At 41.7% G+C, this 21,843-nt stretch overlaps 1 protein-coding gene across 2 annotated transcripts in view; it reads right to left on the reverse strand.

The window, feature by feature from the left end:
- The window catches only part of AFAP1 (actin filament associated protein 1), a 115,051-nt gene extending 93,490 nt beyond the window's left edge, over positions 1-21,561 (reverse strand). Inside the window, exon 1 of one of the 2 annotated variants that reach the window (XM_015625584.3) lies at positions 21,427-21,561. The gene's annotated coding sequence lies outside the window, so the exon portion shown is untranslated. The remainder of the gene's footprint in view (positions 1-21,426) is intronic. The other variant, XM_015625585.3, reaches the window with a different exon arrangement.
- Between the last annotated feature and the right edge of the window lie 282 nt (positions 21,562-21,843).

A 21,843-nucleotide genomic window follows, 5' to 3' on the forward strand; every position in this document is an offset into this window, starting at 1 on the left:
GGAGGAAGAGAGGGAGGAAGAGAGGGAGGAAGAGAAGAGATCCAAATATAAAGTTCTATGGAAGGGCAGCTTTGGGTGAATATGAAACTGTGATTTGAGAAAAACTATGAATATGTTAAATGATGCTGTGTTATTTTAGCATTTAAAGCTTCCAAGAGATCAAAACTATTTTTCATTACTCACTGTATGACCATCATACTGTATTTGAGATGGGGAAACAGAAGCTTTCAGGTCACTGAAGAGAGCAGCCAGGAAATCCAAGCTACCCTCATGAATAAATTTCCTTTACTATTGTTTATGTTTACTTTGTTTAGACATCATTAAGCATTAGCATGAGGAAAGATCAATCTTTTCTGTGGGAAAGGGTTAAAAAATATGAAAATGCACACAACATAAATAGTTTGTGTTTAATCAATGAATATGGCTGAAAGTAACATTGAGGAAGTGATGATATTTATCATTCTCGTCCTATGTGAGACCAGCTATCTCATTCCTCATGGAAATCAGTCCAACCTTTCACCTGGCAATCAAACCCAACCTCCAAACTGTTCACCTAAGAAAGAGTGCTTCTAACATGCATTATCAATCCTCTTTCTTAAGTCTTAAGCCCATTTTTTCTGGTTCTACCCACAAAATATATTGGGAACATGCTGCTTTTCTCTTTATTGCAGCCTTAACATACCTGAAAACTATTATGATGCCTCTCCTCATTCTTCTCTCTGCTAAACAACTGAAACCCCTTCCCCAAACTCTCACAGGCTGTATCCTCAGAACTTTTGAATATTCCTTTTGCTATTGTACTGAAATCTCTTTTATGACCCAAATTATCCCTCAAGCACTGTGCCCCACACGAGACACTGCTCTAGAGGAGACCTGCTCAAGGGTTTTTGGGCACTGAGGATTACGTTACATCTCTTCTAGACAATGCTCCCAGTAAAGTGTTTGCTGTTACCCTGGCAAAGGCTTGCCATCAGTCCTTCAGCCTTGGCCAGGATGTGGCCACCACATCTCACACCTTAGAGTGTACATAGTTATTTGATTTTTTTCTGTAGGTAATGCAACTACATGGAAGCTAACACATTTACCTTAAATTATTTCTATTACTTAAACACGGGTAAGGGAGGGCAGGGATGACATTTTATAATGTTACTGGCCTTCAGCTTCTGCATAAGCAAAAAAACACCATTAAAAAGCTCTCCAGGGTTTCATCACCAAATTTATCATACCAGAGATGAAAAACAAGTGGGGAACATTCACCCTAAGTGCCTAGAATAATAAACCTTTTTGTCATCTGGGCATGAGACGAGTTGACAAAATAGCTGCAAACATCCCAGCTGGTGGCTGTCTGAAGAAACTGCTTTGCTCCAGGATGAGACCCCTTCCCACATGCCAAGATCCTGCAGAAGGGCTGCCAGCTCCTCCCCCACGTTCTGAAAGTCAGTTTTATGAAAAGCAGAATGATGGAACAGGAAGGATTTGCAAGGGAAGGGTTTGCAAGTGGGTCATACAAATAATAAGCTTAGGAGCCCAGGAACAACCTTCAGCCTGGCCTTGCTACGCCTCTGCTCAAGCACAGTTTGAATAACAGTGTCAGCACACGGGGAAAAAACATGACATAATCCAACACCTCCTGATATTACTGCACATCACTTTAATCAAAGAAATAGCTCTGGGTTTGCCTGAAGTATTAGCAGTGACAATATCTATATATATATATATGGTCCAGCTGACCTTATCCTTTCATGACAAAAGAAGCTGTGATGAGGAAACACAGCTCTGCTAATATGACAAATCAGGAAGTTGTAAAGAAGTGGACACATGACAAAGCCTAATTATGGAGCAGCAATAATGGGTTATTGGCTCCTGTCAGTCCTGAATTGTTACGTAAGTTCAGGCAGGAGGAAAAAATAAAGAAGTGACACTACACAGGCCCTTCACAATCAGCTCACCTCAACAGAATGACAAGGATCTCTTAGGGCTTGGACATACCTTGGCACAGTCGCCAAGGATATCCCTCTCCCTCCTCCCCAGGCATGGAAGCTGAATCAGTCTTATTTCATCTGCTGAGCCATTGTGGCTGGAAAAGTCACGTTAATGCAGAAGATCCCTGTTTCTTGTTAGTATTTAAATGCCAAGCAATTCAGCTGCTGAATCTTAAGCAGTTCAGCCATGCATGGGTAGAATTAACTTCAGCTGGCCAAGAAGGGTAGTACATCAGCTCTTAACCAAGGGTTTGACAGGCTTAGCAGTAAAGCAGTCTGTGCAGAGCTTGTCCTAAGATCCTCCTTTTCTTTCTTCTTAGCTTATCACCATACATTTTCACAGGAAACAAGTGATCCTCATTACAGATTTAGATCTAATCATGTTGAGTTGTTGAGCTATTTAAGTGGAAAAAAAATCAAGTTCTTAAGGAATCTCTTTAATGCATGTCAGAGTGGCAGTTTAATTTAGAGTAGCTGTAACATGCCATCCAAATAATAAAAAAAATCTAGAAAACTCAGGACAAAAAGTGATTCTGACATTGTTAAGAGTTTAAATTCCCATGGTATTTCTCTACTTCTTTTTATAAACTGGCATGAGATAAATCATATATTCTGTGGGACAAGATGCACAATTGAATATAAATAAAAAACTCCTGTTGATGCTCTCTCTACTTCCCCCCTTCCCTTCTCCAAGATACTTGCAGGGTGCTTTCATCTTAACTATTTCCTGATTAGAGAACTTGTGATCCCTTAGGCCAGGCTGGATGTTCTCCTTGAAATGAGTCACCAACACTGAGAATAACTGGAGAGCCACTTTCTGAGATACTGAGATGACTTTCAGTGCAGTCTGTACAAATGAAAGAAGCACACAAAAGTGTGCAAGTAGGTATTTCAAATCAGATGGCTATTTTTGGCTTTTTTTTTTCATCCCTGCCTTTCCTGAAAGCTGTGGTTTTACAAAAAGTTAAAGTTAACCTGGGCTGCTGCTGAGAGGGACTGATGTTATCCCTGACCCCTCATTTCCATGACTTCCTTTGGGCCAAAATTAGCATTTCTGAGCCATGGGTCAGCCAGAGGAGGGCATGGAGCCTGCTCACCAGGTGCCAGTGAGGGTTTCTGCTGGTGTTGGTATCTCTGCAAGAGACTCTGCAAGCGCAAGAGCAAGGAAAGAAGAATGAGCTGGATCACATTTTGTAGTAGCAGCCCACGTTTAGATTTAAAGTCACTGTGAAACAGCAGTCTCTGGTGTAGATGTGACATAAATGTGTGTGTATGAAACTGTACATATATCTATATCTATGTATCTCCAGACAGCTGTACATGTACATACGTGACTATCCTCGTGCTGCTGTGGGTGGAAACATGACAGCTACCAGGGGACAAGTGGTGGGAGAAAACATCTCTGTCTCCTGGGTCAGGCACTCAGGGTATGGCAGGAAGGCTGCAGCTCACTCCCAGCTCCTCAGAGAACAGCCCCTATTCCTGTGGGGTTTTCCTTGTTTATCTGAAGGACTCAGTAGCTATGTGGGAGCAAAAACAAGGCTGTTTTTATTATGCAGTATGCTCAGCTTCTTGCAGCGTGCCTGATTTGGACAGAGAAATTTGTAATAAAATATCACCTAAATATAAAATATTTCCTGAAGGAAAAAACTGTAATTATTAAAAACATATGCAAAATACTTCCGTGTATTACATGTGGAACAGACTCAGATGCTCTAACCTGCTGGAATTACCAGAGGCAATGTCACCAACAGCCTAAATGTTATAATTATTTTCAAATGAAAGCAAAAGCTCTAAGTAGGCTCACCTTTAGCTTTCTCCTCCCTGGGGCAGTGCATTCCTAGCAGGGGTGTTATCCTGCACCTCTGTGGAAAGCATGATCTTCTCTGATAACAATGCAGCACTGTGCTTTTAAGGACTACAAGGCAACCATGCAAAGAGTGGGAAAGTTCATTCTGAATAATCCTGTGAGAATTAAACAATCCTGTAGTCTTTCATGTCTTACATTAGGGACATCATTTATTTTGCCTTCTGATATTTCGTTTAAGGTCAATAAATACAACATCAGTAGAGACTATATTTTCTTACATAATGAACCAATGGGCTATCATAGCCACCCTTTCCTTTTTATATTTTTGATTTGTGCTCCTACCTCTTAATTAAATAGAAGAGAATGCCAACTGCATAAACAAAAGTTATAACAGAGGAATGCACACAATTATCTACATCTTACATTCCAAAGAGAATTATTTAATTTTTTTATGTATTTTAACCCTCAGGACATTGTTCTCCAGGTGAAATTGAATACATTACAGCTCTTACTACAGTCTCTTTTCCTAGAAATAAGATTCAAGCATATTATTCAACCCTTACAGAAGCAGACTACATACATACCCTTATACTGTAAGATGTATTTAATAAAGCTGTTTATTGGAAAAAATAGTTGACAAGTATTTTGATTTGTGCTAACGTGTGACAACCAAGAGGAATGACCAATTTTGAAAATACCTTCTGGCAAGGTTTTGAAATCCACAAGCAGCACGGAAAATTAAAGCACTGAACAAAAACCGAAACAAAACCATAACCCCACCATCGCCACAAAAAAACCCCCAAAGCAATAAACCCCAATATTCAAACAACAAGAAAGAACCCATACTTTGAATGAGTATGAATGAGAAGAATGGAGTATGGAAAGGCAGAAGGTTTTGGTGTTTCTAGTTCATGAGAGAAATACAAATGATCTGAAGCAATAGGAAGAAATCTCTCCTGAAAGCTTTTAGAATTCCCCTTCTGTGGGTTCCATGTATTGTATTTCTATATATTGTATATATAATACATGTATAAATACACGTGTTGTTTTTATCTGTATTCATATACATATGACCTGCTGTCCATAACTGCGTACATAACACAGTTAAGTACCTGTGTCTTTTCTACCCCCCAGCTTGCACTCAGCTAAACCAATTCAGCAACTGGAAGCACTACCTAGTTTACTTAGTGCTTCTGTTTCCAGATGAAAATCCAACAGCTCAGGAAAAGCTGAAAATCCTCACCAGGACTTAGGAGAAGTGGGCACTTCCCTAAATTTAAGCAAAGCATCAGGTCCCCTGCAAAGATGCAGGAGCGTGTGTCACACAGGAATCTCAGTGCCAGGGATGAGACATACAGGTAGATACGGATTTGAGTGTTCTTGCACACCATGGCTTCTCTCAGACATCCTCCACTGACCCAAGAAGAACAATTGGTGTATACTTCTGTCTGTCTGTCTGTCTATCTATCTATCTATCTATCCATCCATCCATCCATCCAGATAGATAGACAGACAGACAGACAGACAGATAGATACAAGCATATTCTGTAGAATATCAGGATAGCAACAAAGGAGTGATAAGCACCAGCTAGTCATCTTTAAAGAAGCTGGGGTCAATTCTCCCCAGATCAGCAAATGAGGTTGTTTGAAGCAAAAAATATAGAAGCTTCCACTATTTTGGAACTGAGAGTCTCTGTCAGTGTAAGCTTGTTGAACAGTATGTGGTTTTATTCCAGAACTACACTTGCAATACATTTTGCTAGATTAGGTGAGACCTCACGACTTTGCAGGGGAGAAGACTAGTTACAAATTAGTTTAAAGTCAAGAAATCCTATCTGATGTTGTATTTATTAATATTCTTGTGAAGAGGTATAAGCACCTATGTGCTAGATGGTTGCTAGTAAAACCAATTTATTCTAAATTAAGGTCAATAGTGAAAGGCAAACATCTCCAGAGGGTTATTCCTTGCACTTAAAATCCTTAATCCCTGCCCAGTCCTTTACATTGTGATGCATTTAAGGTCTTCAACTGTCAAAGAAATCAGCAATTCTCTCGACAGAAAGGTAAGGAGAGCTGTGTAAATATATTTACAACTACTCTCTTCCTACCAACACCTGCAGCACCTTGTGGTATTTTGCTGGGGATCTTGGATACAGTTTTGAAGAAATCACAGTATGAGCACATCAAGGCTTGATGTGCTCATTTAGCTCTGTCTTGCCTTTCTGGTTAATATAAAAAGCTAACATAAACTCCAGCTGCTCAGTGTATCACCAGCCCTTGTAAAGAACACATAAATGGACACTTGCCTAAATTAAACAGCAACCACGTGGTGGTCTGCACTGAGTGAATGTGATGTGTTTATGAACAGCACTTTCTAAAATACACTCTACCTCTCCAACTTTTAATAATATTTAACTTATCTCTTTCTTTCAACAAAAACTATTTAGGTAAAACAATACAGGAAAAATCATCACGTTCCAAACACTAATGAATCTTTCTAGGAGGTCACCCACCATACAAACAACATGTATCCACACAGCAATTATTCAGCCTGCAGAAGTGATGAAGAACTAAATTCCTTACAAAAATAGCTTAAGCTTATTAAACTTTGAACTATTTTTAAGATTTAAACAGCAACAAGAAGTCAGACAAAGGCTGATACGAGTAAACAAATATCAACAAAGGAATAGAGAACATGGGTTGTGTGCGCTGTCTGCCTCAGGGGTGAATGAAGGAGCTCACAAGGGGCTCTGCATCTTCAGAGATCTGCAGTTCCACTGAGACTCCTGGCACAGTAACACACATATTTATATCTCTGAACTTTTCCATTGGATTCAGTGCTAACACACATGTGTAACAAACTCTGCCTGATTGCATCTCATGGGCAAACCCATTCTTAGAGGTGTTCATTTCCCACTTGAGTCATCTGAGTGCTGTTGCAAGTCTGCAGTTTCCATCCATCTCTATTTAAATCTTTTCTACATTCTATGGAAATAACTGCTCTATTACACTACCTCAAAATGATAAATATATAAAATGTTTTCAATATGTAATATGATATAGTATATAATAAAAAATCAAAACAACTGAGTTTGATTAAAAAGCAGCCCTTAAGGAGATCACCTTACAATACAATATTGCATATAGAGATTTCTGCTGAAGAAAGGAATATTTCTCAATTATCTATATCTATACTTCCTGGCCAAACCTGAAACATACTTATAAAAGAATCAGGTTTTGGAAATAAATGCAAGCCAATGGTCCTCCCTGGGTTTCCTATCAAAATCTCAAATCCTTGATATTGTTTAAATGTAAGATTCATCTTTAAACAGATTAGTAAATTATTGGTTAAACCCAGATACTTCAACTTCCCAGAAATTACAATCTAAAGTGTGCACCTTTTTCAAAGACACAAGCAAAAAAAAATTTTCCCAAATTCTATCTGTAGTTTCTCATGTGATGGCTTCCAAGCCACTACACAATCAGTTTCTTCTCCTGTCTTGAGAATAGGTTTTATTTTGATGGCACATTTATTTGTTGCTCTAAAATTTTAAGGAGTGGCAATAAAACTATGTTTTTTGTTTATTGAAGATTAAGAACCTCAGTTGTGCAAATGCACGACATCCTAATTAGTTAGGCACAGAGAGCAGCAGCCTAAGTAAAAATCTCACAGCTGAATGAACTCACATTTGGTATGCAAATAATTTTATATGTGACCAATATGGTAAACTACTCATAAATCAAAAAACTAAAATTATACAGCAATGCCCAGAAGAACACCACTAAGAATTTTATATCATAAACCTCATTTACTGAGAATCTGTCTCTGTCATCCTTCCTGCATTTCCAGTCTCTTTCCAAAAATTCATTCCCTGAATAGAATAAGCCATCAAAGCCCTGAAATAGCCATGCAAAGATGTTGTGACAGACCTTTCTGTAAGCACTAAACACAAAGTAGGAGTACACTTAATATATGCAAATGCAAAGAATGATTATCTTGTTTTAAGCCTCCTGAATAAATTCCTTTAATTCAGAAGAATTACTCCTTTTACAGGGTTGAAAGCTGAAGCAGGCCATTTAGGCTTCAGCAGTGACATTGCTCTGACTAAATGCTATTGCTTACAAAGCAGTCATCTGTATCTCAGCCAGCTGCCCTAGGCTCAATGTGCAGTCAATGGAGAAATTCAGGCTTTCTAAAATAGATGTCTAGAATAGATCAGATTAATTACATCCTAGAGAAGCCAATTTGTGTCCCCTGATTGTACAGAAGGTCTGCAGGGAAGGAGCTCAGCTGCAGACCTGCTCTGCCATGTGTGGCTCAAGTCAGGCAGAATGCATCCCACTCTAAGTGCCTATCATCTTTCACATGCCTTTCACTTGGAAATCTGATCCCATGTTTACTAAAATGAAAGTGAAAAAGAGCTTTCTCATTACAGCAACATATTCAAATATAGTTAGAAAGTTGATTAGTGATATGCTATACTCACATATATTTACTTCTGCTATTATTATTTACCATCATGTTCATGTCATTTTTAACTGTGTTCAACCAGTTTTGCTGAGAACAGAAGTGAGAGAAATATCTAGACTTGCATTTTCTGAAGAACCTATTAACTGGCACCACAGAGAGCCACAGTGGAGATCCCATAGAGCCTCCTCAGTTTCAGACTCGGCACTCACACGAGGCTGCTGTTACAAGCACCAGGGACAGGCAGGACTTGTGAACATATGATGATACTTAATTTCATATTCCCATTTTCTCAACAGATGGTCTGAGTGCTTTTCTTAGTGCCTTCCAAGTACCAATTGTTAAGTCCTAATTTAGAAGTGAAGAGATTAAAACAAACTGTTTATCCTCAGTTAAGAAGCACACTTCCAAATGCTAATCTTCAAAATTGGTAAATGTAACATAACTTCATAAAAATACATTCTCATTTCACTTTAACTTTGGCTTCCTCCTGTCATAGACTCATCACAGTCTTTTTGTCCACGCCTCAAAACTGGTGTGAAAAACACAACAGATGTGATGTAACTCAAAGATTACATCCCACTGTCCTAAGAGAGGACAGAAAGAAAGCAGTTTTGGCTCATAGCTGACACCCATCTATCAAGAACAGTGAACGTGACAGGCCACCACAAACATACTGAAAATGGTTTTAACAAACACCACGCCTAAGTACCACAGATAAGCAGGGCTTGCATTGCACTCAGTACCTTCACTTTTCCTAACCTACCAATACCAGCACCAGTTCAGCCACAGAAATTTAGTTCCAGCCCCAGAGTACACTGAATAATGCAGTTAAAATATCCCTTTACTACATCTCTGGATCCCACTACTACTGCTTTTCTACACCTGATTTAGATAAGCAGCTTCTGTATTTTCAATCATTCATATCTTCAATCCATGTCCAAGTTGGCTGCCTTCTGTTTCACTTTGCCTTTAGTTGCACATGTCAAGTTGCATTCTGTCTTTGAAGGACAGTGGTTGAAAGTAATCTGAAATTAAATCCTCTACATAATTTCTACCCATGGCCTTCTGATAAGAAAGCCGACCCAAGCAGGTTCCCAACAGCAAGATTCTGTACTGAAGGACTGAAAATCTCCATGATGGAGTATCTTGGTCTCATTTCTTACAATGGGAACACTTAACATCTGTCTTCCAAAGCAACTTGTCAGGATTCTGACCCTATCCGAAACTCATCACACATAAAAATTAACAACAGACACAGGACTCAATCAAAGAGTAAGGCAAGGCTTTAAAAAAGGATGGTAAAAGTCATATATAGAGGATAGGTACCATTCAGACGTGGTCCAAAACACTTCCAGTGTGGGACAGACTTAAGAACAAGAATAAGCATAAACAATAACTAATATGGTTGTTATGGGTAGGATATCTTCAAGTGAAGTGTGCAGACAAACCACTTTGATGATTTTCAGCTCAAGCAGATATATTGTCATTGTTGGACTTGTGGCTAGATTAAGGTTATTCTATGTTCCTAAGTATGAGTAGGTGCTGATAGATGAACATTTGGAAAAGCAGCTGTATCAGTCACAATCAATACATCATTCTAAATCTTCCCTTCAGAAGTTACTGTTTTTTAATCTGGAAAATGACACCAATCTGACCTAACAAGTAAAAATCCTATAATAGCTATATAGCAAAAGAGCAGTGGCACATTATTTATCCAGAATACACAGTTCTTGATTTGAGAGATTCTGAAAAGGCATGCATGTATGAAGAAGGTAGAAAAAACCCTCTCAGAAGATAAAGAAGCTAGGGCAATAGGAAGTTACCCGAATTAATCCACTTGCTAGTCTTAATACACATTTTACAGTTGTTTTGCTAGCTTAATAATGCTATTTCTTAGCCCTCACACTGAGCAGATGGGATGCAGCCCTTTGATCCTCAAATTAGAAACCATGCAATTTTATGCTGACAAAATGTTTAATCACCCAGGACACAAAGTCTACCACTGTCAGAATTTGAATTCAGTGACATAATTCCATGGTGTGATCAGATACAGAAAGGAAAATAATGGGATTTTCAAAAGCCCAGATTCTAGTAATCTTTGTTACTAGTAACAAGCTGGTAGACAAGCAGAATGTAAAACAAGATAATGGCAGCAGACAATGAAAATTCTCAATTCTCTCCACTCAAAGGGCTCTCTGCTGGTGTTCAGTGTTTCCCAGCAGTCCTACTATTAGGGTCCCATGTCCCTGATTTTTCTGGTATTACTCAATGACAAAAATTCACTTGCCTACAGGCAGACGAAGAGGTATTGTAGACAAGAATGATAATTCTTAAGCATAGGAAGGAAGAAGCATCACCTGGTTATAATGCCAAATCAAAACCTGAATAAAATGTTTTAATTGTGTGCTGGGTTTACTACTAGTAAATACTATAAATAAATAAAATACTACACTATTAGTATAAATAATAATTCCATATGAAAATGCACTTTATATGTGAAATCGGCAACAAATGAACATTTCTTTTTCCAGGTGGCTTTTATTAATTCTGTACTTAACAGTTTGAAATGGCATTTTCCCCTCTGCTTTGGACAACTTCCACTGGTATATGTGAAGTTTCCTCCTTACAAAAATCTCACCAGGAAGAAATTCTCACTTTAATGAAGAAACAGTGGCAAAATTAATTAAATATTTTCCTAGGTAGGCTTACTTCAGATGGTCCAACAATTACAATTTTGGAGAATTATGCCTCTAATAACAATTTCTCCAATCCAAGCAAAAACCTTCTTGTCATGCCCATAGTCTGCTTTTATGTAGTTACACCCTGGCAATTCTCATCACAAGGTGCAGTTGCTCAATATTACTTTTATATTACTGAACTATACAAAAATGCTCTTTATTACAGATTGTAACAAAACAACCCCATGAAGTGCTATTGTACACACAGAGCCATGCCTCATTCCACCCCTCCTAGAGCTGGTAAGAGCCCTCTGGAATTATACACATACTTTTTGTTACTTCATTGCACTGCGTGCAGCTGAAATGATTTGGGAAAGTATTAATTTGGCATGAACTGAGCTGATCCAGGATTGTCAGCTCTTACAGCTGGCCCTGGTGAAGGCAATCAAAGAGAAGAGCACATATGTGTGGAGGGTGTCAGCACATCCCACATCAGTGAGAAAACCTGGCCAGCTTTTCTCTGCCAGCTCACTGGGAGAAGGGCAGAGTCTGTAATTTCAATAGCAAACAGCAGAGCACTGAGTGCACCACTCGTGTAAGGAGTGTGGAACAGCAGGTGAGATGTTTGCTGCAGACTGCTTGGCACAAGGGCCAGCTGAGGAAACCCCTGCACACCACAGTTCAAAGGTGTTGGGGCAAAAGGTCCTAGGGATGTAACACCTGGCATTATGACAGAAAGGTTTACAGGTAAAGTAGATAAAAGCTTGTTTATCCCAGAATTTAGGAGTATTCCTAAACTCACTAGCATTGTAAGTGTTAAAAAGAGAGGGGTTGTAACATAAATAAATGGAAAAGATGCTAAAGGATTCCTACATGCTTCTCTCCCTTCCTTGCACTTCATTAGAGAAGATTGTGGGTTTGTACTGAAATCTCAGGAGTCCTGAGGCACCAGCAGGGCTGATGGGAGAGGTGACCAGTGTACCAAAATCCTTACAACTTTATTATGCATTTCTTTCAAGCATTCAGGCAGCCTGTTGGTTCTTTCCTTCCCTTTGCACCCTGAATATCTGTAATTTCTAGTTCCTACTGCTTGTCCAATTTCATGAAATCATTAGATTTAAATGAATTACTAACATATAAAGAGCTGCTCTAAGGTACCAAGTGCTTTATAAGTCACTGATGACAACTTGCTAGAAGGGCTGAGCTTCTGCTCTCTATACCATAGCTCAAACCATAGCTTGAGCAAGGGCATATTCCTGCACCTTTGGTCCTGGCAGAGGATGGGCCATGCTCCTGGCCAAGAGCTACTCTGCAATCACACCTTGGAGAGCAGCACCATGTATCTTTACTTTCACATTATTTATGTCTTGCTCTGGGTTGTTCAGATCCTTTCTCACAGAGGGAAACACTTGGGTCTCTGTAGGAAACAGCCCTTCCCTACAGCAATGTGCAGGGAAAGGGCTGGACTCCCTCACAAATGCCGCTTCCAAGTTACCTCCCTGAAGCAAAAGAAGAACTTAACAAGTGTCAGTGCAAAGACTGAGACTACTTAAAGCACACTCAAACCAAGCTAAGGTTTGATCCTTGTTTGGCAGAGTACTTTCTCTTTATTTGGTTGTTTTTCTTTAAAGCTGGCAGAAAACACCAGCAGCTGGGTTTTTTTGTAAGAGCTGGTATGTCAGGAAACCTAGCCCAAATGACCCTAAGTCTTGAAGATGGATTTCACCCTTTGCTCCCATAAAGTACAATAAACTTCAGGGCAATCTGAACTTGCACTTATATCCTGGAGCCTGAAGGTTTGCTGACCGTAAACCAGACAGGAATCCCAAGTGCAGGAACAGCAGAACTAGCTCCATAACACTTTAAAAGATGTCATTGTGGTGGAAAAAAATACTTTTGAAGGATTCAAAAAGGGTTGAGGAAGTCTAGAAATCCTCAAACATCATACCTCTTCAAGACAACTTCTGCTTTCCTTTGAATCTAATCAGTATTTTAGTTGTTTCTTTGGGACTGTCAGTCATTTGGGCCTTCTACACACATATCTACTTGCCCTTGGGTTGTAGAGAGAGCTACTGCTTACAGACAAGCCTTCTGTTTTTTTACACTCAGACCACTTTGAAAAGTTACATGGTTGGACTATAAGCAAGAGGACAGGAAAATGAGAGATCTGAAAAAATGAGGTCAAAGGGGGGACAGCTCTCAGCAAGATTTTCCACATATGCAAAATCCAGACTTATGTTTTGCAAACAACAATAAAGAGGAAGATCCAAAGGGAAGTGAATGAAATTACAGCGTTGAGAGGCTGTGAGGCTCAGTCATTGCAGACAGACAGGAACAATAGTCAACTGGAGACTAATGGAAACTTGAGTCAGACTAGAATCAGCTGTTGTATTTTTGGGTCTTGTTGAATACAGTTTGCTGCAGACTAGCTCTGGAATAATGCTTAGGATACGGCTGTCGCAAGGGGAAAGGTGTCTTGATGGCCACAAGCTGCAGGACTGGAGGCTGGTGCATGCTGAGCTGCATTCAATCCCACTGCCCGTGTCACTGACAAAAAGTTAAACAAGACTGGTCCCAAAACCAACCCCTGAGGAACAGCACTCGTCATTCATTTACTTAAAGTCTAGTGCTCGCATAAACACTTTTCTAGGCTCCAGGGAAAGAAGACCAAGAAGCTGAAAAAAGCAAACCAAGGACAGCAGAAAGTCCCAGAGAAGATGAAAAGTTCACAAGCCACAGGAACAGACAAATTTTCCCAGAGAGGGAACAACTCTTCCTTTCCCCAGAGGACACTTGTTTTGTTTATCTGAGGTTTTTGGTGTGTGCTTTCAGCTGTCTGCATGTTTGGGGACTTGTTTTCATTAATTTCTGAAGTGAGAGACTTTAAGTTTTTTTGTTTTGGGTTTGTTTTTTTAAGGTCTCCAACCATTTGTTTTGTTTTGGTTTTTTCATTTTAAATGAAACCTTACTTGCTAAATATCCCCCTTTTCAGCAAAAATAGCTAACCTTGGAAATAGGATTGTTTTTGTAACCAGGTGGGGTCCCACCCATCTGCACTCAGCATTATTCATACTGGCCCTCACCCAGAATTTTCCCCAAGACTCTTCAGGGTGGATTTCATTCCTGTTAAGCTCAAAACAAAATGCTGTGGCCTGACCTAGCCCCTCGTCTCCACTCAGCTCTCCTGGTTCTTCCTGAAGGACCCACCATGCACCCATCGTTCTCCTCTAAGGAGACTTGCAGCTTTTCATGGTCCTAATGACAAACACATGGTGCAGACAGAGGGCTCAGGCTAGGAGATGAGTTCTGTATATTCTCAGAAGCTCTTCAGTCTGAACACCTTTTCCCCTTGCCAAGAACCAGATCTTTTAATTTTCCAAAGGGTAATCTTTTGATAATGCTATGTATTAAGAGAGCTGAGAATCACTGAGCTTCCTAACATTTTCTCCTATTCACTTTCTTCAGCCTGATCTTTCACAGCCAGTGACAAATACAGTATTTCACTCTATTCCCTAGCATGGACTGCATTACACGAATAAATCCCACTCTCCAAGGTGCAATTTCTCTCTGATGTAGAGAAGATTGCTGCTGCTGATCAACAGAACAGCATCAGAGTGGCCCCTCTGCAGCTCAGCTCCCAACCTCCACTGCCCCAGTGACACTCAGCAGCCCTGCTCCTTAACTCATCCCTCTGCCTTTTGCATTCTCTCTCCTGTTTTCAACTCCTGACATTTCAATACTTCCTCATTACAGCCCACCTTGTTTTCAGGGCTGAAACCATGTCTTTTTGCTTGGTCTGACCCACAGCAGGCAGCCAGCTGGTTTGCTGCATCCTCATGAAGCAGGAGCCCCCAAACAATGACACAGGACTCTGCATCTCACACCAGTTCCTGCTGGCAGCTTTCCTTCTCCTCCTCCTCCTCCTCCTGCTGCTGCTGAAATGGCACTGCTTATGGCTTTGGACCCTTAAAACCTTTCTACAAAGTGTTTGTGCAGCCTGGCTGCTGGAAGCAGAAGATGGACAGGCAGTAGAGTTTTGGGCAGCTCCCTGCCCCTCTGGTTTGCTGCTCTGTGGGGCAGGGGCCGAGCGCCCAGCCCAGTGCCAGTGCAGCACCTGGGGCTACCAAGCCTGTCAAACTGACACAGCACAGACTGAGGAAAAGCACAAAAGTAAATATTCCATAACCAGCTAGCCAGTTCATGTGATTTCTTTATTTCCTGACAGAGTAGATAACCTTTTGCTAAATGTATTTCACATTTTATGACATTTTCATTGCACCTGCTATTGCTCGTTTCATATGGCGTTTCAAACTTCCTTGCTCAGACCTGGTACCGAGATGGCTTCTGCCAAGAACTGGCTGGTTAAAAAACACAGAAATTACAGATCACACCCTGCTGTTGGCCATCAACATCAACAGTTTGATGCTCAAGGCCTTAATCTTTTACTCAACAGTATAACAGTACACTTATTTATTTATTAGCAATTAGACATTTTTCTCAGAAAACCTGTGTGATAAAGGCAGCTCTAACATATCACCTACTCATACACACACTTTATCTATCTACATCTACACATTCATTTGTATATACCACATATGCACACAAACACTTCACCATGAAGGCAGCAAGAATTACACATACAGTAACAATTCTGCCTGTCCCCATTGCTTCTTGCTCTCCCATCTACCTGTCAGCAGGCAAGGCAGGCACAAAGTGACAACCTGTCAAACTGTCACTGTACTGAGCCCAAGAAAGGAAAGCAAGCAAGTTTTATCTATTGCAGATGGCAAAAAAATGAGAGCAAAGAAATTTGCAAAAGGCAGTGACCTTGGTGTAATAATGAAAAAATGCAAGAACACAAAATGTATTAAATTTTAGTAAAACTCCATAACCAGACCAAGGTCAATAGGGAAAACCAACGACCAACCAACTCACCAGGCAGAAAACAAACCAGCCACTTACAGGGTGTTAATGTTTTGGATGCTGAAAAGGGAGAGGTTGCAGCTGACCTTGGCTGCTACATGATGAACTTACCTCTGTAAGAGACCTAGAGTAGCCTGCAAAGGCACACATGATCCCACAAAAAAAAAAAAGAAAAAAAAAATGCAAACCACTTCATCTGAGAAAGCTGTTATTTCATATAAGAATCAGAGAAGTCTAAAACCACTTATTTATTTTATAACATTTCCCTGTGTAGAAAACACCTGGATTAATCTAACTGCATAAATTCCTTTGTAAAATTAATATTGAGGATTAGAATAGGACTGAAGAGCATCACCTGAGAAAGGCTGAAGCTGCAATTGCTTGAGAATGAGTTGCCACTGTCATTGAAATGTAGTGAAAGTCTCTTCCACCGCTTTAAAATCATCATCTTTTATTAATCAGGTACCAACAGAACACAGAAAAAATAGGAATCTGCCTACAAAGTTGGTACATATGGGAAAAGCTCACTCCTGGTTGTTTTATGTTAAACAAACCCTACAGTAGCTCCCATTGTTTGTTTGTTTTTCCCCCCAGACTAGACAGCATGTGGCTTATGAGCCACACTGATAGATGTGATAAAGCTCCTGCCAGATCTGATTGATGACGGCACTAGGAAGTGCTGTGAAGGTCACAGTGTAATTCTCTCTTTGCAGCTGCTCCTGGTAAAAAATGGTACAGGAAAATAAAATCTGGATCTGCTAACTGCTAATAACAGGGAAATTCTGTCCTTACCTTCTCTTCTCTTCCAATTTCTAACAGGAATGCCATAAGTGTGTGTAACCAATGAGAGACCAGATAAGTTTCAAAGAGATACTTAAGCATCCTTTAATAGACAAAAAAATAAATAAATCTATCTACAGCAACTGGCCAAATATTTAGCCTTTATACTTTGAAGACAGTGCAGAGTAGTTTAGCATGAAAGCAGCGTATGAAAGAGCTTTTACTATTTGCTCTTCTGCAAAACTGAGATAACATACCACTACATATTCCCTGTGAAGGAGTGCTATCTCTGATAATGAGAGTATATGGACTAAGCTCCTTTCCCAAAGTCTATTAATTTTAAATGACCAAGGCCAGCATGCTCACTAGAAGTGGCTACCAGCAAGCCAGAGCACCAGTCCGTCAAGTGGGACACCAAAATCCTCTTTTCCATAAATGTTGAGATGTGATGAGGACACTGATAAGAGACTTCGGGGAATTCACAAGCATGATATAATGACAGTCCCCTAATGAATAATATATATTCAGCATAACTCAAAGCAATTACCTCACATACAGTGTTGTATTTCTTGGGGGTAAGATGTTGTTACCTTTGAGACATCAGCTACATTACAGATTAAATTTGAAACCATTTGTGTACTCTTTTCTGGCACTCACTATTAATGGATGGAAATATTTTTATTCAGCATTTTGTACTCACAAAGATTTTGGCACAATAAGGCCATTACCAACATCTGTCTTAGAGAAAGATAGTCTTTATCACTCAGCTCAAAACTACATAATGGCAGAGAGATGTTGGCAGCTGAAATCCCCCAGACAGTCAAAAAATCCCACCACTATGTCACCATAAAAGGAATAATACATTGATTTTTGTTTTTTTTCCTTTTTCAGGTTAGGAAAGAGATTTAGAAAAGGCAGGTCTGTCAGTTTGCTCCTTTTACTGCCAAACATACACCATCAATTTTTAAAATACTAATACATGTAAAAAGCAGTATCTATCAAGATCCAGCTGATAAAAAAAATCCTCTTAAGAGTTTCTTTCCTAGATTTCTTGATGAACACTGGCAAAATATACAGTAAGTATTGACTTATCCTTTCCACAGCCTCCTGTATTCTCCAAGACATACTCTAAGAGAGGTAACCACCAGCACTTCATTTGGACATTGCTGTGTTAAGGGTGCTCTGCACCTTTGGCAGTCAAACCTTACTACTCACACTAAGTTATGACTGACATTTTGCTAGGATGGCAAAGGGGAAACTGATGGCAGTTCTGCCCTTCAGGTTTTAATTTCTTGCCATATCTCTGGCAAATAGGGATTATGTCTGAAAAGACTGTTACCTGCTATGAGATATCCCAAGTTATGTTCCTGCAATACTATTCATCACCATTAATCACAGCCGCATGTTTTATATGACATTGAGAGTCAGGTTAACCTCTGATCAGAGTATCACAGAAGGGTTTGGGTTCAGAGGGACCTTAGCAATCATCTAGTAGAGTATGAGCCAACTGGTTTAGAGTTGTTTTAGTTGTTGTAGAGCAATTTAATAATGTTTCAGAGCACTGAGGCACTACAAATGGCAGACCTTCATTCGTGCTGGTGTAACCCCTGCACTCTGAGCTCAGGGTCACCCCCGTGCCATTGCAGCTACGTGTCTTCCTACCTGCCCATACTGTGTTGACAGACTGTTCTCGGTATCACTCCATGCAGACACTCCCCAGAAAGACATCTGGGGCATTTTTCAGTCTTGAAAACTGAAATTGCTCTGAGGTCAGCTTAGGGTGCTTCACAGTACGAAAACTAATTCCTAAAACTAAATCCTCCTAGACAACCCTTATAGATGGATTAGTACATTCAAGATCTGGCTTTTTCAGTCCTTTACTAAAAGCTCAGACTTCACAGTACCTGCAGTCCTCTTGCTGACTTCCACATTTCTATTACTCTTGTTGGGTTTGACTACTAAGAGTTCAACTGGGAGCCTAGGAACACTTTACACTAGAAGTATATTAATCTGGAGTAATACCTACTGAGTGTGTAACGCAGTCACCCTCCCAGCCCAGACAGTTTCTATACCAGATGAAACACTATTTGTCAATGAAGTGATGAGTCAGGGAAGTCAGAACCATACCAGCATCTAGGTGTCATTCACATCTAAAACCAGTTGAACTGCATAGCTGGAAGGGATGCATAATTTTTTTGAAAAATTTCCACAGTACTCTTGACTGCGACTAACCCATAACAACATAGAGTGGAAACTACAGGAGTTTGGAGGTGCAAGTCCTTGCATCCCACCCTCCCACCTCAGCAGGAGATCTGCAAATGAACACAAAGTACATCCCTTCCTCCTCCTCCTCGACCCCTCCTCAGGAAACAAAGAGCACAGCTTTGAACAAAGCGGTTAACCAGGCAGACTCCTGGATACCACACTCCCACTGACTGACCTAGCAGACACAAAACTTTTGAAAATGGATGGAAAGTAAATCGGTCGACTCCAGATATCATCAACCTGAACTGCTGGCTCTTTGTCCTGAGGCAATGTCACAAGGGAGAGGGCAGCAAGCAGCAGGGCAAGACAATTCCTGGGCTTACAGCAAGTTGCCTTTGCACCACCGAAAGGAACAGCACAATCAGTCATACATGTACCAAACACAGCCTGTCCCATTAAGACTTCAATATTTGATTTTGGGTTTTATGTCTCAGACAGTATCTCTTCAGCTCTGAGAGGAAAAGGAAAATCAACCTTCACTAAAATTGTAAAATTTTAATATAGTGTGAGTGGTTGATCTATTGAAGGCTTGCATTTAACCCCCTCCTTGTTGGCACTGCTTCAATACTGCAATTTCAACACCACAGACCTTCTAAATCCCTTAATCTAAAAATCTACCCAAGACACGGGAACAGAAGGTAACACTTTGACTTTTGATGACAAATTTCCTAGGAAACACCAAACAGTGCCACATATCACCCAAGGCAGTGAGTATCTGCTCATTGTTCTGGTTGCCGGCTTGTCACTGCAATCACTGGCTGACACACAAAGAAAACTGTAGATCCTTCTTTTTCAAATCCATTTCAAATTCTTCTTAAACCCATGTGGTGTTCTATAGCCCCAGAAACACAGAAAGCTCTCCCTGTGGCTCTAATGTAGAATTTGGTCTTCTTTTACATCAGTAGTAAAAGGAAAAATGGTTTGTTCAAAACAAGAAAGTAATTGTGCAGCTCTTCCCATGGAAACCACCAGGAGGCATAAGGGATGATGGAAGGGCACCAAGTGCCCATATAGAAGAGCACTGATGGAGAGATCCATCTGGCTGCCAAGCTGTTCCCCTCTGCCCCTGCACCAACCACTCTCAGAAAGGCACACAAAAAGGGTTCATAATACTATTACTTTCATGAAAGAAAAGAGTGGCCCCGTAACACTTGAAGCAAACAGTAGCAGATCACCTGCAAGGCTGAGACACTAGTTATGGAATAATCATTAATTGTTATGGATACCGCTGAGAATTGAACCAAGCCATGCCGTGACATTTTTCTCCCCATGGAACAAAACAAAGAGCTGCACAAAGAACAGCAGAATCTGTTGCCTTAAGAAGCCCTGGACTGAAGTACATTATTTAATTGGATCTCTCTGGCTTTGAGATTTATCATTTTGTAGTTGGATCTCAGCCGCAAACTTCAGTAATACAATAAACAGAACAGGCACAGCAAGCGTTTGCATCAAACTGATCTTAAAGGATCCAGAGGGGAGATGAGCTAAATACTTCTCTGTTTCTCACATGTGCCTCGTCTTGCCTTTCAGAGTGTGCATTTACTCTGCTGCACTGTCCTTCAGGGCAGGTGAATGCCTGCGTTGCCGAGGGACGCCTGCCTGAATCCATTCACCTCCTGCCACTCCAGGGCTTCCAGGTTTTGGAGCGACTCCTGCTTTGGGCCGTTTATCTGCCTCTTTTGCCGCCCATTATTTTCCTACCGCCTAAATCTTTGGCAAGTTTCCTCTAACCCCTCGGCATAGGACACATACCGCGCGTAGCACCGACAAACTTGAGTTTCCAAAAAACCTCTCAGTGGAAGAAATCAAACCACGTCGCTGTGACCTGTTCCCCGCAGCCTCCAATGGCAGGCTGCTCCTCAGCTCGAACCTCCGTTCAACAGGAAATTAAGGAGGGGGTCGGCCCGGGAAGCCAACGGGATGGATCTGGAAAGATGGTTCTGTTCGCCTTTGCCCTGTGACTCCAGCACTGTAACATGATGCAATCTCTCGGCTATGATGAAACGAGATCAAATGGCCAAGCTTGCAGGGAGACCACCTCATGCCCATCCCAAAAGGCAGAAAATAAGGAAGCTCGCAGCGGTACAAAGCAGCAGCGCGGCCGCCTGGCCGGTGCCTTTCCCGGGAAGGGATGCGAGTTTCGGGATGGCGGACAGAGGGCTGCGTTCCGGAGGATCTCGGCCGGGTTCCTGCCCTTCCAAAGCCCGGGCAGGGGCCGCACCGCCCGATAACCGGGTTCCCTCCCAGCTCTTTCCATGTGCTGCTCCCGGCCAAGAAAACCAGCGAGACTGGTTTTTTTTTTTTTTAGCTTTCTTTCTTTTTTTTTTTTTTCCCAGTAAGCCCACAGCTTTCCTAGCACGGAGCTGCCTGGAGCAGCAGCGGAGCAGTGGCTGAAAAAGCCCATTTCTGAATCCAGCCCTTCCCCTCCCTCTTCCCTCCCGTGCTCCCTCTCCGCGGAGCTCGGCAGGGATGCTGCCCGGGGCGGGCGGGGAGCGAGCGGGGCCGGAGCCCTCCTACCTTCGCGGCCGTCCTGCGGCGGCTGCCGGCACAAAGCGGCCGAGCTCGGCGGCTCCTCCCGCGGCTCCTCCCGCAGCCCCGCTCTGCCGCGGAGCGCAGCCAGCGCCGCGCCGGGAGGGGACAGCGGGGAGGGGACAGCGGGGAGGGGACGGCGGGGAGGGGACGGCAGGGAGGGGACAGCAGGGAGGGGACAGCGGGGAGGGGACAGAAGCCCGCTCCCACCGCCCCCGGGCCCGGGCCCGCCCCGCGGGGAGGGGACAGCGCTGAGGCGGAGCCAGCGGAACAAAGGCGGGGGGGGGCTGGCAGCAGCCCCTGGGCAGGGGCAGGATGGAGCAGGATGGAGCAGGATGGGGCAGGTGTGCACAGCATTCCCGGGGCAGGATGGAGCAGGATGGGGCAGGTGTGCACAGCATTCCC

Source organism: Parus major, chromosome 4 (genome assembly GCF_001522545.3).
Source record: "Parus major isolate Abel chromosome 4, Parus_major1.1, whole genome shotgun sequence".
NCBI lineage: Eukaryota > Metazoa > Chordata > Aves > Passeriformes > Paridae > Parus > Parus major.